The sequence below is a fragment of the Meleagris gallopavo genome, chromosome 1 (genome assembly GCF_000146605.3).
Source record: "Meleagris gallopavo isolate NT-WF06-2002-E0010 breed Aviagen turkey brand Nicholas breeding stock chromosome 1, Turkey_5.1, whole genome shotgun sequence".
In the NCBI taxonomy this organism is placed as follows: Eukaryota; Metazoa; Chordata; class Aves; order Galliformes; family Phasianidae; genus Meleagris; species Meleagris gallopavo.
In genome coordinates this window covers 151037876-151048599 of record NC_015011.2, presented here as the reverse complement: position 1 = coordinate 151048599, position 10724 = coordinate 151037876, and the positions used below count along the sequence as shown (strand labels likewise).

The window sequence follows — 10724 nt, the reverse complement described above, 5'->3', positions numbered from 1 at the left end:
GCCACAGGCAGGGCCACCAACCTCCCCATTTAATACAAGACCAGGCTGCCCAGGGCCCCATCCAACCTGACCTTGATCGCCGAGGTTCGCCGCTTCGGAGCTGTCCCGGCCAGAACCGCAGCGACTGACCGCGAGGTACAGCAGGGTTTCAGTCGGTTCCTTCATCCAGGGAACCCCGAGATAACAGAGCAGCCCGGCAGCTCTCACGAGAGCGGCTGACGTGAAGTGGGCGTTGCCAGGGCAACGGCTCTGCATCCACGCCCCCCTGCCTAGAAAAAGCCTCAGGGATGGAGAGGAGCCTTCAGGGCGTGTGAATCACGTGGGCCGTTCAGAGGCGGTGAAATGGTAAGCCACCCGTTCACGGGACTACACAGGGAGGAGGACTGTTATCACTGTGAAGCGAGTGATAAGTGCGGGGGCACCCGTTAACGGGCTGGTAATGGGGCGAGGGCGGTGCCAGCACTACCGGCAGTAGGGCAGGGCTGATCTGTCACACCCCATTAAGGCTACCCGAATAGTGCTGGTGAGTCTGCTGGTTTGCCATGGCTGCACCCCTGCAGAAGGCTACTGCCAGGAAGAATGTGGGGACCCAGACTGAGGTCTGTAAACAAGATGCCAGTGCGCAGGTCTCTGGCTGTTGTGAGTGCCAGAGCCTGGCCTTCGTAGTGCTAGGTGAGAGACAGCACTTGTGTGAGATGCAACCAGCTAAATGACTTACTCAGCCTTGTGGTTGACCTGAAGGAGGAGGTGGAGAGGCTGAGGAGCATCAGGGAATGTGAGAGGGAGATTGATTGGTGGAGCCAAACCCTATTGGCCCCGAGATCTTGGCAGCCAACTGAGGCTCCACATGGAGCGTGTCACCCCCTGCCACCTTGCAAGCAGGTGACAGAGGGGAATGAGCATGTGGACAGTGATCCTGCTGCAGTGAGCCCCTGTCCTCTCCTCTCCCTAGCAACAACGGTGAAGAATCGGGGGTGTGGGCAGTGGCAAAAGGCCCCTGCTCAGCGATGCAGGTGTGCCCTCCCAGAGATTCCCCTGCCTTCCTAGCTGCCCCTGTGGAACAGGTACAGTTCTCTGCAAGGACAACTGGACAGTGGTGGTGATGATGGTTCTCTCAACTTGGTACAGCAGCGTAACTCTTTCCCTGAAAGGCATCAAGGTGATATTCACTAGACAGTGCTGGACCCCCTGCCCTGCCACTGAAGAGCAGAGCAAGGCAATTTGAGAGAGGAGGAGGAGTGGAAATGAGTACTAGCTTGGCGAAGTGGGCATTCCCTATCCCAACCATCCTTGGTTCCCCAGGTGCCTCTGCAAAATAGGTTTGAGGCCCTGGAACTCAAGGGAGATGTGAGTGAGGGTGTGGAGGGAGGTCTACCCGTGAGGTTGCCTTGGGTGAAGCAGTCAACTCCACACCTCAGGACTGCCTCCATATGGAAGGACAGAAAGGTAGTTGTCATAGGTGGCTCCTTGCTGAGAGGAATGGATGGTCCTGTATGTCTGCCTGACTGTATCTGTAGGGAGGTGTGCTGCCTCCCTGTGGAATGGGTCAGGGATATTTCTAGGAATCTTCCCGGTCTGATTCGCCATTCTAGCTATTACCCATTATTGATAGTTCAGGCTGGCAGTGATGAAGTTGCTGAGAAAAGCCTGAGGATAATCAAAAAAGTCTTCAGGGGACTTGGGTGGGTAGTTGATGGAACAGATGTGCAGGTGTTTTTTTTTTCTTCCCTACCTTCAGTGGCAGGGAAGGATACTGAGAGACACCACATAAGCAGAAATTGGATTTTCTTACTGATTGTAAGGACTCATTATTACTATGATATTTTTCATTAGCAGCATGAGAACACGTTACAACAGCACTACATCAGTATTCAGTTCTATGTGTTGGTACTCTGAAATCACTAAGTTTAAAGCCTCTATCCCCTAGAGTCACACAGAAGCAGTGGTGGGATCTGGGAAATAATGTAAATCATGTAAGATGCAGCACAAAGAAGATTTGCAGAAAACTATTGAGAAGTCCTCCCCCTCCATCCTCTGTGGCCTGATCTGCTCTGGCCATCTGGGACAACTGACTGCTTCCTCTCTTTCTGAGCAAGGCTCTGTGCTAAGGACAAGGTGGACAGGCAGGGTCTCTCCCATCTGTAATACACAATAGAAAAATAAGCAGTGAAAGGAAAACAATGAAAAATGAAACAAGCTGACCTGATGTTATCAGCCATGCAATATCACTGCTATTTCCAGAGGGTGGACATATCAAAGCTCATCTGAAGGCTCTTTGGCTGCAAAGCCATTGACCTCATTTGTCACCTCGCAATGCCTTCCTCCTGTGGACCTTGTGGATTATGCACATCTTCGTTTAACAAGACATTCATCTTTGAATAAGGAGGAAAATATTACTGATAGTGGTGTGAACTCAGAACTCACATAAGTCATCTTTAAGGGAGAGCTCAGCTCTGATTAAAGCACATTGAAAAAATGTGCCTCTCCAAGGAGCTCTCATAAGGATCCTTGTTAGGCTTTCCAGGCTAGATTAGCCACAAAAGAAATATGACTATAATGTTGAGTGTAGGAACAGCTGAAAAAAATGGCAATGTTTGGGCTTCACTGGGAAAGCAATAAGCCTTTGCTGCTTACTTTAAAGGGATACAAATTCATTTGGTGAGACTAAAAATTCTACACTCTGTGTGATGCAGGATGTCAAAAGAAATGGCACAGCAAGTCTCTGCAGTCTTAAAATCCCATCATTAATAGTAGTGAAGTAGACCAGGGACAAGTAGAGCAGCACTAGATTATAAAAAGTGATAGGGCGATTCTGATTTTAGTTTTAAAAATTTAATTTCTTTTAAGGCACGGCATTTCTTCTTATTAAAAAACATTAGTAATTAATTAAAAACAAACAAACAAACCACGTGTGTTTCTCTAGGTTCCAGTACAGGCAGAAAAGTGAGGTTGAGAACACTATTTTGAGAATATTGCAGTACTTCTCAGATGTCATTATCTTCAACAGGAGGCCAGCAAAAATGTGAGTTTGCAAGATTGGGATCAGACCCTGATTTGTTCTATTTTGAAAGAAAATAGTTTCAAAGAAGAGAAACTTGCCTTTAGCATTGGTGATAAGGAGTCAAAGGAGTTTCTCCAAACAAGTCTCGCTGCAGTCTTTTAAAGTTTCTGTACCTGTAATAGGAATGTCACACCTGAAGGAGAATTGTCCTATTTTGTAACCTGCCACAAGAGTCCTGGTGCCCAACTGCAGGGTTAAATGCATACAGTGAGATTCTCTTTCCTCCCACTGCTGGTTCTGTCACTTAGTACACTGAAGTCTGCAAAAATACAATATGACTCAGAATACGTAGGCTGTTGCTAAGCAGAGAAAGTTCATTCAAAATTGATTTCCTTTCAGACATCCCTGATATTCCCTATTTCAATAGCTCACCTACTGTACACTGAGTGAACACTTAAGGAAGTTGCAAAGCAATGCAGCCTGTCTGAGACATGAAGGAATGTAGAGCAGGATAATCACAACATCATCAACCCAATTCTCCAAGGTAGCTGGCCAATAATGCTGTTCTAATTGAATAACTTATCCACAGCAATTTCCCTTGGGAGAGCCTACAGCTTAGGCTCTCTGTGTAGGCAGATGGTGCAGCATACACAATGAAACCTGTAATTTTCTCTCACTACTGGACATGTTAACAGCAAGCTGGTTTTGCAGTTCTGTGAGCCTGTTAATATTTTATTTTAACTGTTTTCTTCAAGTTATTATGCGCTATGCAGTAAGGAAGGGAGAAATCTCTATTACATTCTCTATTTATTTTACAGGCAGCCCACTAAGCTACCCCATGCTCATTAAGGCTTCTGCTTTGCTAATCAATGATTGTGTATGTCATCATCAGCTATATGCTGAAATGAAGGTGTCATAATTAAAAACAAAGGTGCATCAGTCACCGGAGCGCTGCCTTACCAATTAGCAGCAAAGCATAGCAAGTAGTCTTCAAGTCGGTTCCAGATCTGCAGGGCTGTTTTTTAAATCGTGCATAAATGTGCATGTGCCAAACATATTTCTGATGCTGAGCATGCTGTCCTGGTCTTGCACTCTGAACCATACATCTTTGCCATCCCCTTGTCTTTCAGTGCTGAGCAGCAGCACATGCAGCTGAAAGGCAAATGCAGCCTGGGAGAGCCAGGCAGCAGAGACAGCCCATCAGCAGCAGAACAGCATGACAGATGACAGACCCAGAGGCAAACCCAGGCCTGCCAGCAGATTGGCCTGTGGAGCCTGCCAAAGAGCCAGATGCAGCTACTGAAAAGATATCATCCTTAACTCAGCAGCTGGGTCTTGCCATGGCCAACCATGCTTCGTGCGCTCTGCATCCTTACTGCTGATCCCAACTGCCTGGAGACAATGGAGCAAGGGGGGGAGGCTTGATTACATCAACACCATAGCATTTAAATTTCACTAGGACAAACATCGAGACTATAAGAGATGTCAATTTGTGCGCAGCGTAATTATCAATACGCATTTATTGCAGGTTTTCTGGTTGTATGAGTGCATTGTGTCCCTTCTCCCACTGTCTCTGAGAAAATACAGCTCAGGGACTGAGTCTTTGTTTGCCATTCCCACTCAGAAACACATTTAGCTACTGCACACCAACTACTAGAAGCAGCAGTACACTGTAAATCTAACTAATTAAGCACTGCTGTAGAGATCCTGTTGTCCTCATCTCTGGAAAGGTGCAATTCTTTCAGAACGCGGAGATGTCTAATTCGTGAGTATATCCCAAGGCTTGGCTTGTAGTACTACACATCAAATAAATCTTTGTCAAGTGACTGGTGTGACAATTAGGATGACAACTAATGATATGGCATCGCGGCAAAGATAATTGCACCCATTGTGAGACACTTACCAGGTCAGGATACATGCACAGCCGCTCAAAAGTGGCATTCATTCATTCACCCCAGCTTCCTATTCTGACAGCAGTAGTGCATTAATAAAGTCATCATTTCTCCTTCTACAGAAGCTGGAAGATATTCTTTTTGGACAATCTTGCCCCCCTTGAAGTTCAGCACTGCTTTTCTGCATACTGGTAATTGGCTTAGTCAGGCAAGCAAAATGTTAATGCAGGTACTCAAAAGCATCCCACTGAGGACAAAGTTGGAGAGGGGAAGGTCGTGTTCTTTCATTTTCTCATCTATAATAGCTACCAAGAAATATCTTAAACAAACATTTATAAAATAAAATAGGAAATATAGGACACTATTGATCTGGAATGGAAATTTCCTTAGTTTTGTTGAAGTCTGTGTACATTTAGAGAAGTCAAACCATATTGTCCCTTTAGGTTCAGGGTAAGATTAATCTCACTTACCTTAGGCATCTAAGTCACACTGGGATCCCTTTTAAATCAATGGCAAAAGATAGGCACTTGCATAAGGCTATTCATCTCGTTCTAATGTAGGCATCAGAACAAGTCATCTGAAATGAATCCTTCTGTGTCTTTCCATTTATTATAAAGGAAGACTATGGTGACCGGCTTTGAATTAAGTACCTATTTTTTGCTCTTATAAGATTGGGTGAGATTTCATATTCCTCTTTTGTTGTTTCTGTGGCTGAAGAGGAACGTATACATGGAAAGGTTTCTTTTTTTTATTTTCTTTTGAGCATAGCCTTTCATTTTAGATTCATATGTATTCCCATAATTAAGAAAGGATTACCAAATAAGCTGAGCCATAAAGCTACTTTTCTTTGTTGAACACTACAAAGCTTGAAATAGCACAATTCCCAGTATACAGACTTTGAGCCATTTGCAGTGAGAATATATAGTTCTCAGTGAATCATGCAAAGCTGGAAGATCACTCAACACTGATTCCTTCCTCTTTTCATTCATTTATTCAAAGAAATAAGAAGATCCCAGATGTATAAAGGCAGCATGCACTGGGGATCTGGTCTGTTCTGATGTTGGCAATTCTTTTAGTGACTCCAGTGACTCCAGGGATGCTGAGCAAATGAGATACTGAAAAAGATACCAGACATGGTGCAAACCGTGCAGTCGCAGGGGACACTTGCACAATAGTTCAGATGAAGATACAGTCCTCCAACTTAATACTTCTTGATGGCTCTGTGAATAGTATAATAGGATCAACATTTTTACAGTAATCTCATTGTTTATTCAATATTTTGATTGACAAACATGTTATCAACTTTTTTTCTGGATTGTTTCCAAAATCTTAAGAAAACTGAATAAAAACTATTTCAAATGTCCTGCTTTAAATATTTTTAAATAAAATTTAATTTCAAAAATTAGATTATCCTTTTAAAATATTTAAGCTATGCAAATAAAGAAAAAAATTGAAGACATACATAATTCATTGCTACAATTATTTTGTCTTTTGCTTTTAGGTAGCTTAATACTCTACCACAAATCACCTTACAGATTAACTTAAGTAAAACAAGTTCAGAATTGCCTGAAAATAGAAAAAGTGGCTATTCACTTATCAGTACTGCTGTGCTATTATTTCATAGAATCATGGAATCATAGAATTGCTCAGGTTGGAAAAGACCTTAAAGATCATCAAGTCCAACCAAAACCTAACCATACTACCCTAACTCTAATAACCCTCCACTAATCACGATTTGGTCATGTAATAGAGAGAGCCTTGAGAACAGACATTTCTTCCCAGATGAGGTAGAATAATCCAGTGCAAGTTTTCTCACAGCAACCTGTTGGTTTTTTGAGGTCACCACTATGAAGGAAACAGGGTCACCAGTACACATCTGTACTCATAGGTTTCTGAAGAGAAACAAGTGTGTGAGTTAATCTCACTAAAGTTGCTGTTGGTATTTTCTGTGCTGTTTGTACCTCACTGAGCTCATAGTTTCTTCCAATTTGATGCAAGCTGCAAAGAAAAGTCCTTTTTTATCTACCAAATGGTCACTTGGAGCAAACAAAACTTTTGTTGGCACCTATTACAGAAGTGTTATTTTGCTACATGAGCAAAACAAATTATACTTTAGCAGCAATTTAAATGAATTCTCACACAAAGGAGAAAATGGATCTTTAAAATTATACATAGGTATTTTGAATGTATAAGTATGCTTACTTTACTTTAATAAGAGAGGAAAGAAACTAAGCCAGCTGGTATCTCAAAGTATGGAGGGGATGAGGAACTGAATGGAAAATAATGTTCTCAAACAGAAAACACTTAAAATTACAACTGTTTCCATGGGTCAGTTTCATTTACTTTAATGTAGAACCAGATGTATGTGGTGGGAAGATTGCCAGGTCATTTTTTGAAAGCTAGCATTCCACATTACTGGTATGAAATAAAGTTGCTTGCATGGATGTTTTCATCAATACATTAGGTCTGCAGAAAAGCATTTTGATTGTAGCAAATCTTGAAGGGTCTTGAATTGCTACAAACTCCTAAGTGGGAAAAAACCACCTTGAAATTCTTTAGTTTTTTCAAGGGCACAGGGAGGTGTATGAGACCTGATCCATTTCCCAGTGAGATTAATGGGAGGCCTTTTATAGATTTAGTTGAGATTGAGGGCAATAATAAAGATATCTGGCTCACAATTCTGTACTCAAATGGGCTCTAGTAAAACGTTTTTAAAATCAAGTTGTTCTCGTGCTGATCATCTGGGAACAAATCAGGAGTGGAATCTCCATCCGTTCTTGGAATACTATCAATATCAGAATGATAAAACCATTCTTTTTTGTAGAAAACCAGCAGAGCTATCTGAGTCACACAGAATCACAGAATGGCCCTAGTTGGAAGAGACCTGAAGGATCATGAATCTCCAACCCAACCCCCCCGCCACAGGTAAGGCCTCCAACCTCCACAATTAATACTAGACCAGGGTGCCCATGGCCCCATCCAACATGCCCATGGATGGGGCATCCACAACCTCTCTGGGCAGCCTGTTCCACCACCTCACCAGCCTATTGGTAAAGAACTTCCACCTGACGTCCAACCTAAATCTTCCCTCCTTCAACTTGAAGACATTTCCCCTTGCCCTGCTATTATCTACCCTTTCAAAGAGTTGACTCCACTCCTGTTTGTAGGCTCTGCAAAAAGTGTAATGACTTAAAGCTGGGTGGTTCAACAAAGTCCTGATAACTTCTTGTAAATCTATAGGATTTATTCAGGTGAGCCAATGGAGAAAAGATGAGGTTCAAATATTTCCTAATTTTCCATCAGTACAAAGCAACAGTTGGATTTCCTGAGCTGTTAGCCCTTTCCTCTGATTTGTGTCTTCCTCTGTAGTGAAAAAGTTCAGGGTGCAGTTGGCATCTCCACTCTTTCAGGCATAGAAAGAAAGAAGAACACCTTTTATGTGCAGAAAATTGATTAACTATCGTATTTTGAAGTAGCAACATGTTTGGATGTAGCTTTGGAGAGAATGTTTGAAGCTATAATGTTTGGCTACTGGACCAGTTCCTCAGTAGTGTAACATGAAGTAATAGAGAGGTTTCCCTGCTTTATGAGGGATTGTCCCAGATCCATGATGAGAACCAGGGAATCATAATCAATAAAAAGCATAAGAAAATCCTCCCTTCTATCATTTTACTCCTTATTAAATGAAAAGATTTTGAAAGAAGAATAAATCTGTCTCTGACCTCTGCATTTCTGGATCTCTCCAGATTTGTAATATATGTATGGGATAAATATTACATATTCTGATTTCAACTGTAGTCATGTCTCTTTGGTCACAATATAGTGTAATATTAACACTGATGTCCCCATGACAGAATGCAATTAGATCAGCTATTTTTTATCTATATAGTATAAAACAAGAAAAAGAGCATGTTTATGTTCATGGGAAAGCATAAGTTTTTGGGAGAGAACATTTGTATTTATTTATATAAAGGAATATACATATTTATATAAACGGGATAAGTAGAAGGAAGAAAATACCAATAGGAAACAGAGCAAATGAGTTCTAAACTCTAAGCATAGGAAAAATAAATAACACAAGTGAATGTTGCAGTAAAGCCCTGTTTTATAAGCAATTGTGACCTGTTTGAGAGAGAAATGAGATAGGCTGCCAAAAGCGTATCTTATCCATCTGTCCAGTTTAGAATATTAGTTGGGCTGGTTACTTGGACAGTTATCAGCCCAATCCTATTAATACTTACCCGTATTAATAGCCTTGTTCCTAAATGTATTCCAAAATTGTGAATTCAATAAGACTAAAATGAACTGTGAGTAAGATGACATAGGTAAATGGTACATAGAGCCAAATGTGTGTATAGAAGCATGCAGGATTAAGACAAAGAAATGTAATATATGGTCATCATTAGAGTGATAGTCCTCACTGGAGACATGGCTTAAGTTCCTGTCTTTGATCTAGTCTTCCATGACCTTAAGAGCATCATTAGGATGAAGATTTCCATGTTTTTATTCAGCACTGTAGTTCTACAGCTCTACAGGACAGGTGCTTGCATTTCTCTTTCCTCCTGCATGCAAAAATGCCTTTCAGATGGATGTGCTCCTTACTCTAATGAAGTACTTAGTGTATGAAACAAAGAATCTGAATAAGAGTTGGAAGCTCACTGTGGCAAGGTGGTTCCTCTGACCACCTAATTACGTATTGCTCTCCAACCCTTAGCAAACTAACAGGGACATTTATGCTGGGAGATGAACTAAATGCACTTGCCAGCACCTGAAGCTTTTCAACAGTGTTGAATGAAAGAAGCGCTACATCATCTTAGAAAAAGAAAACTTATATTCCTACCATCTTAAGTAGAATTTGTAATCCTAGATGTTTATGTGGTTTTGGTACACCTTTTTCCTTGACATCCTAGGCGCTATTTCCTCTGACCAGGGCAGCCTGGTCTAGTGGTTGGTGATCCTGCACATAGCAGGGGGGTTGAAACTAGATGATCATTGTGGTGCTTTTCAACTCGGGCCATTCTATGATTCTATGATCTGACAGATGCCTTATGAATGCTTTGGTTATCTCATCTGATGTCTGCAGTTCTCCCTCAACTCTCTGGAGTAAATCTAGGCCTATGGCACTCCCATGCATTGATATTATTGATAGTGCAGTACCAGGGCCTGTGACAGTGAAGTACTTTTTTTTGGCTCTCTTTTTTGGCAGCTGTATCTTGTATCTCTATGTATATACCTGAACAAACACTATTTTTCCAACTCATAGAGATAGTAGAGATCAATCAGCTATCCATACAGTATGATAAAGCTATATAAATACTAAAGAAAAAAATCTACCAAGTTATTAGGTCATTTGGAGTCTTGCCGAAAGGCTATTCCACGGAAAAGCAGTATTTTCTTACAGTGACCAATTTATCCAGTAAAAAAAGAAAAAGGATTTTTTAGTCTCTAGTCTTTTGATACTGAATTATTAATATCCAAGCAAGGGCCTCTTAGATATTCTCCACAATGTTCCGAACCATTGAGAATAACATAGGTCATCTTTATAAGACTCCAGGAAAACTCTGTATGCATGTGCTTTACATAAGAGACTTTTGATTTTCCTGGCAAACATTGCATGTATAAAATGTGGATACTTGTCCATACTGCTGTGTGATCAAGCCTTTTCAGCAGTTTTTTAGCCCATGACAGAACTAGAGGCATGATTTTTAATGAAAATCCTTATCAGAAACCATTCATTTTCCTCCATGGCTATTCTGCATGCTCAAGATACTGTTCTAGTTCTCAAACCTTCTGGGTTTTAGTACTGACCTTCTGGGTCAGTATAGCTTAGG

General features: G+C 41.5%; 1 long non-coding RNA gene across 1 annotated transcript in view; it reads right to left on the bottom strand.

Annotated features, from left to right (window-relative positions):
• LOC116216321 overlaps positions 1 to 407 on the bottom strand; it is a 3055-nt gene extending 2648 nt beyond the window's left edge. The window contains exon 1 of the long non-coding RNA XR_004158873.1: positions 72 to 407. This is a non-coding gene — a long non-coding RNA (uncharacterized LOC116216321). The remainder of the gene's footprint in view (positions 1 to 71) is intronic.
• Positions 408 to 10724: the final 10317 nt, after the last annotated feature.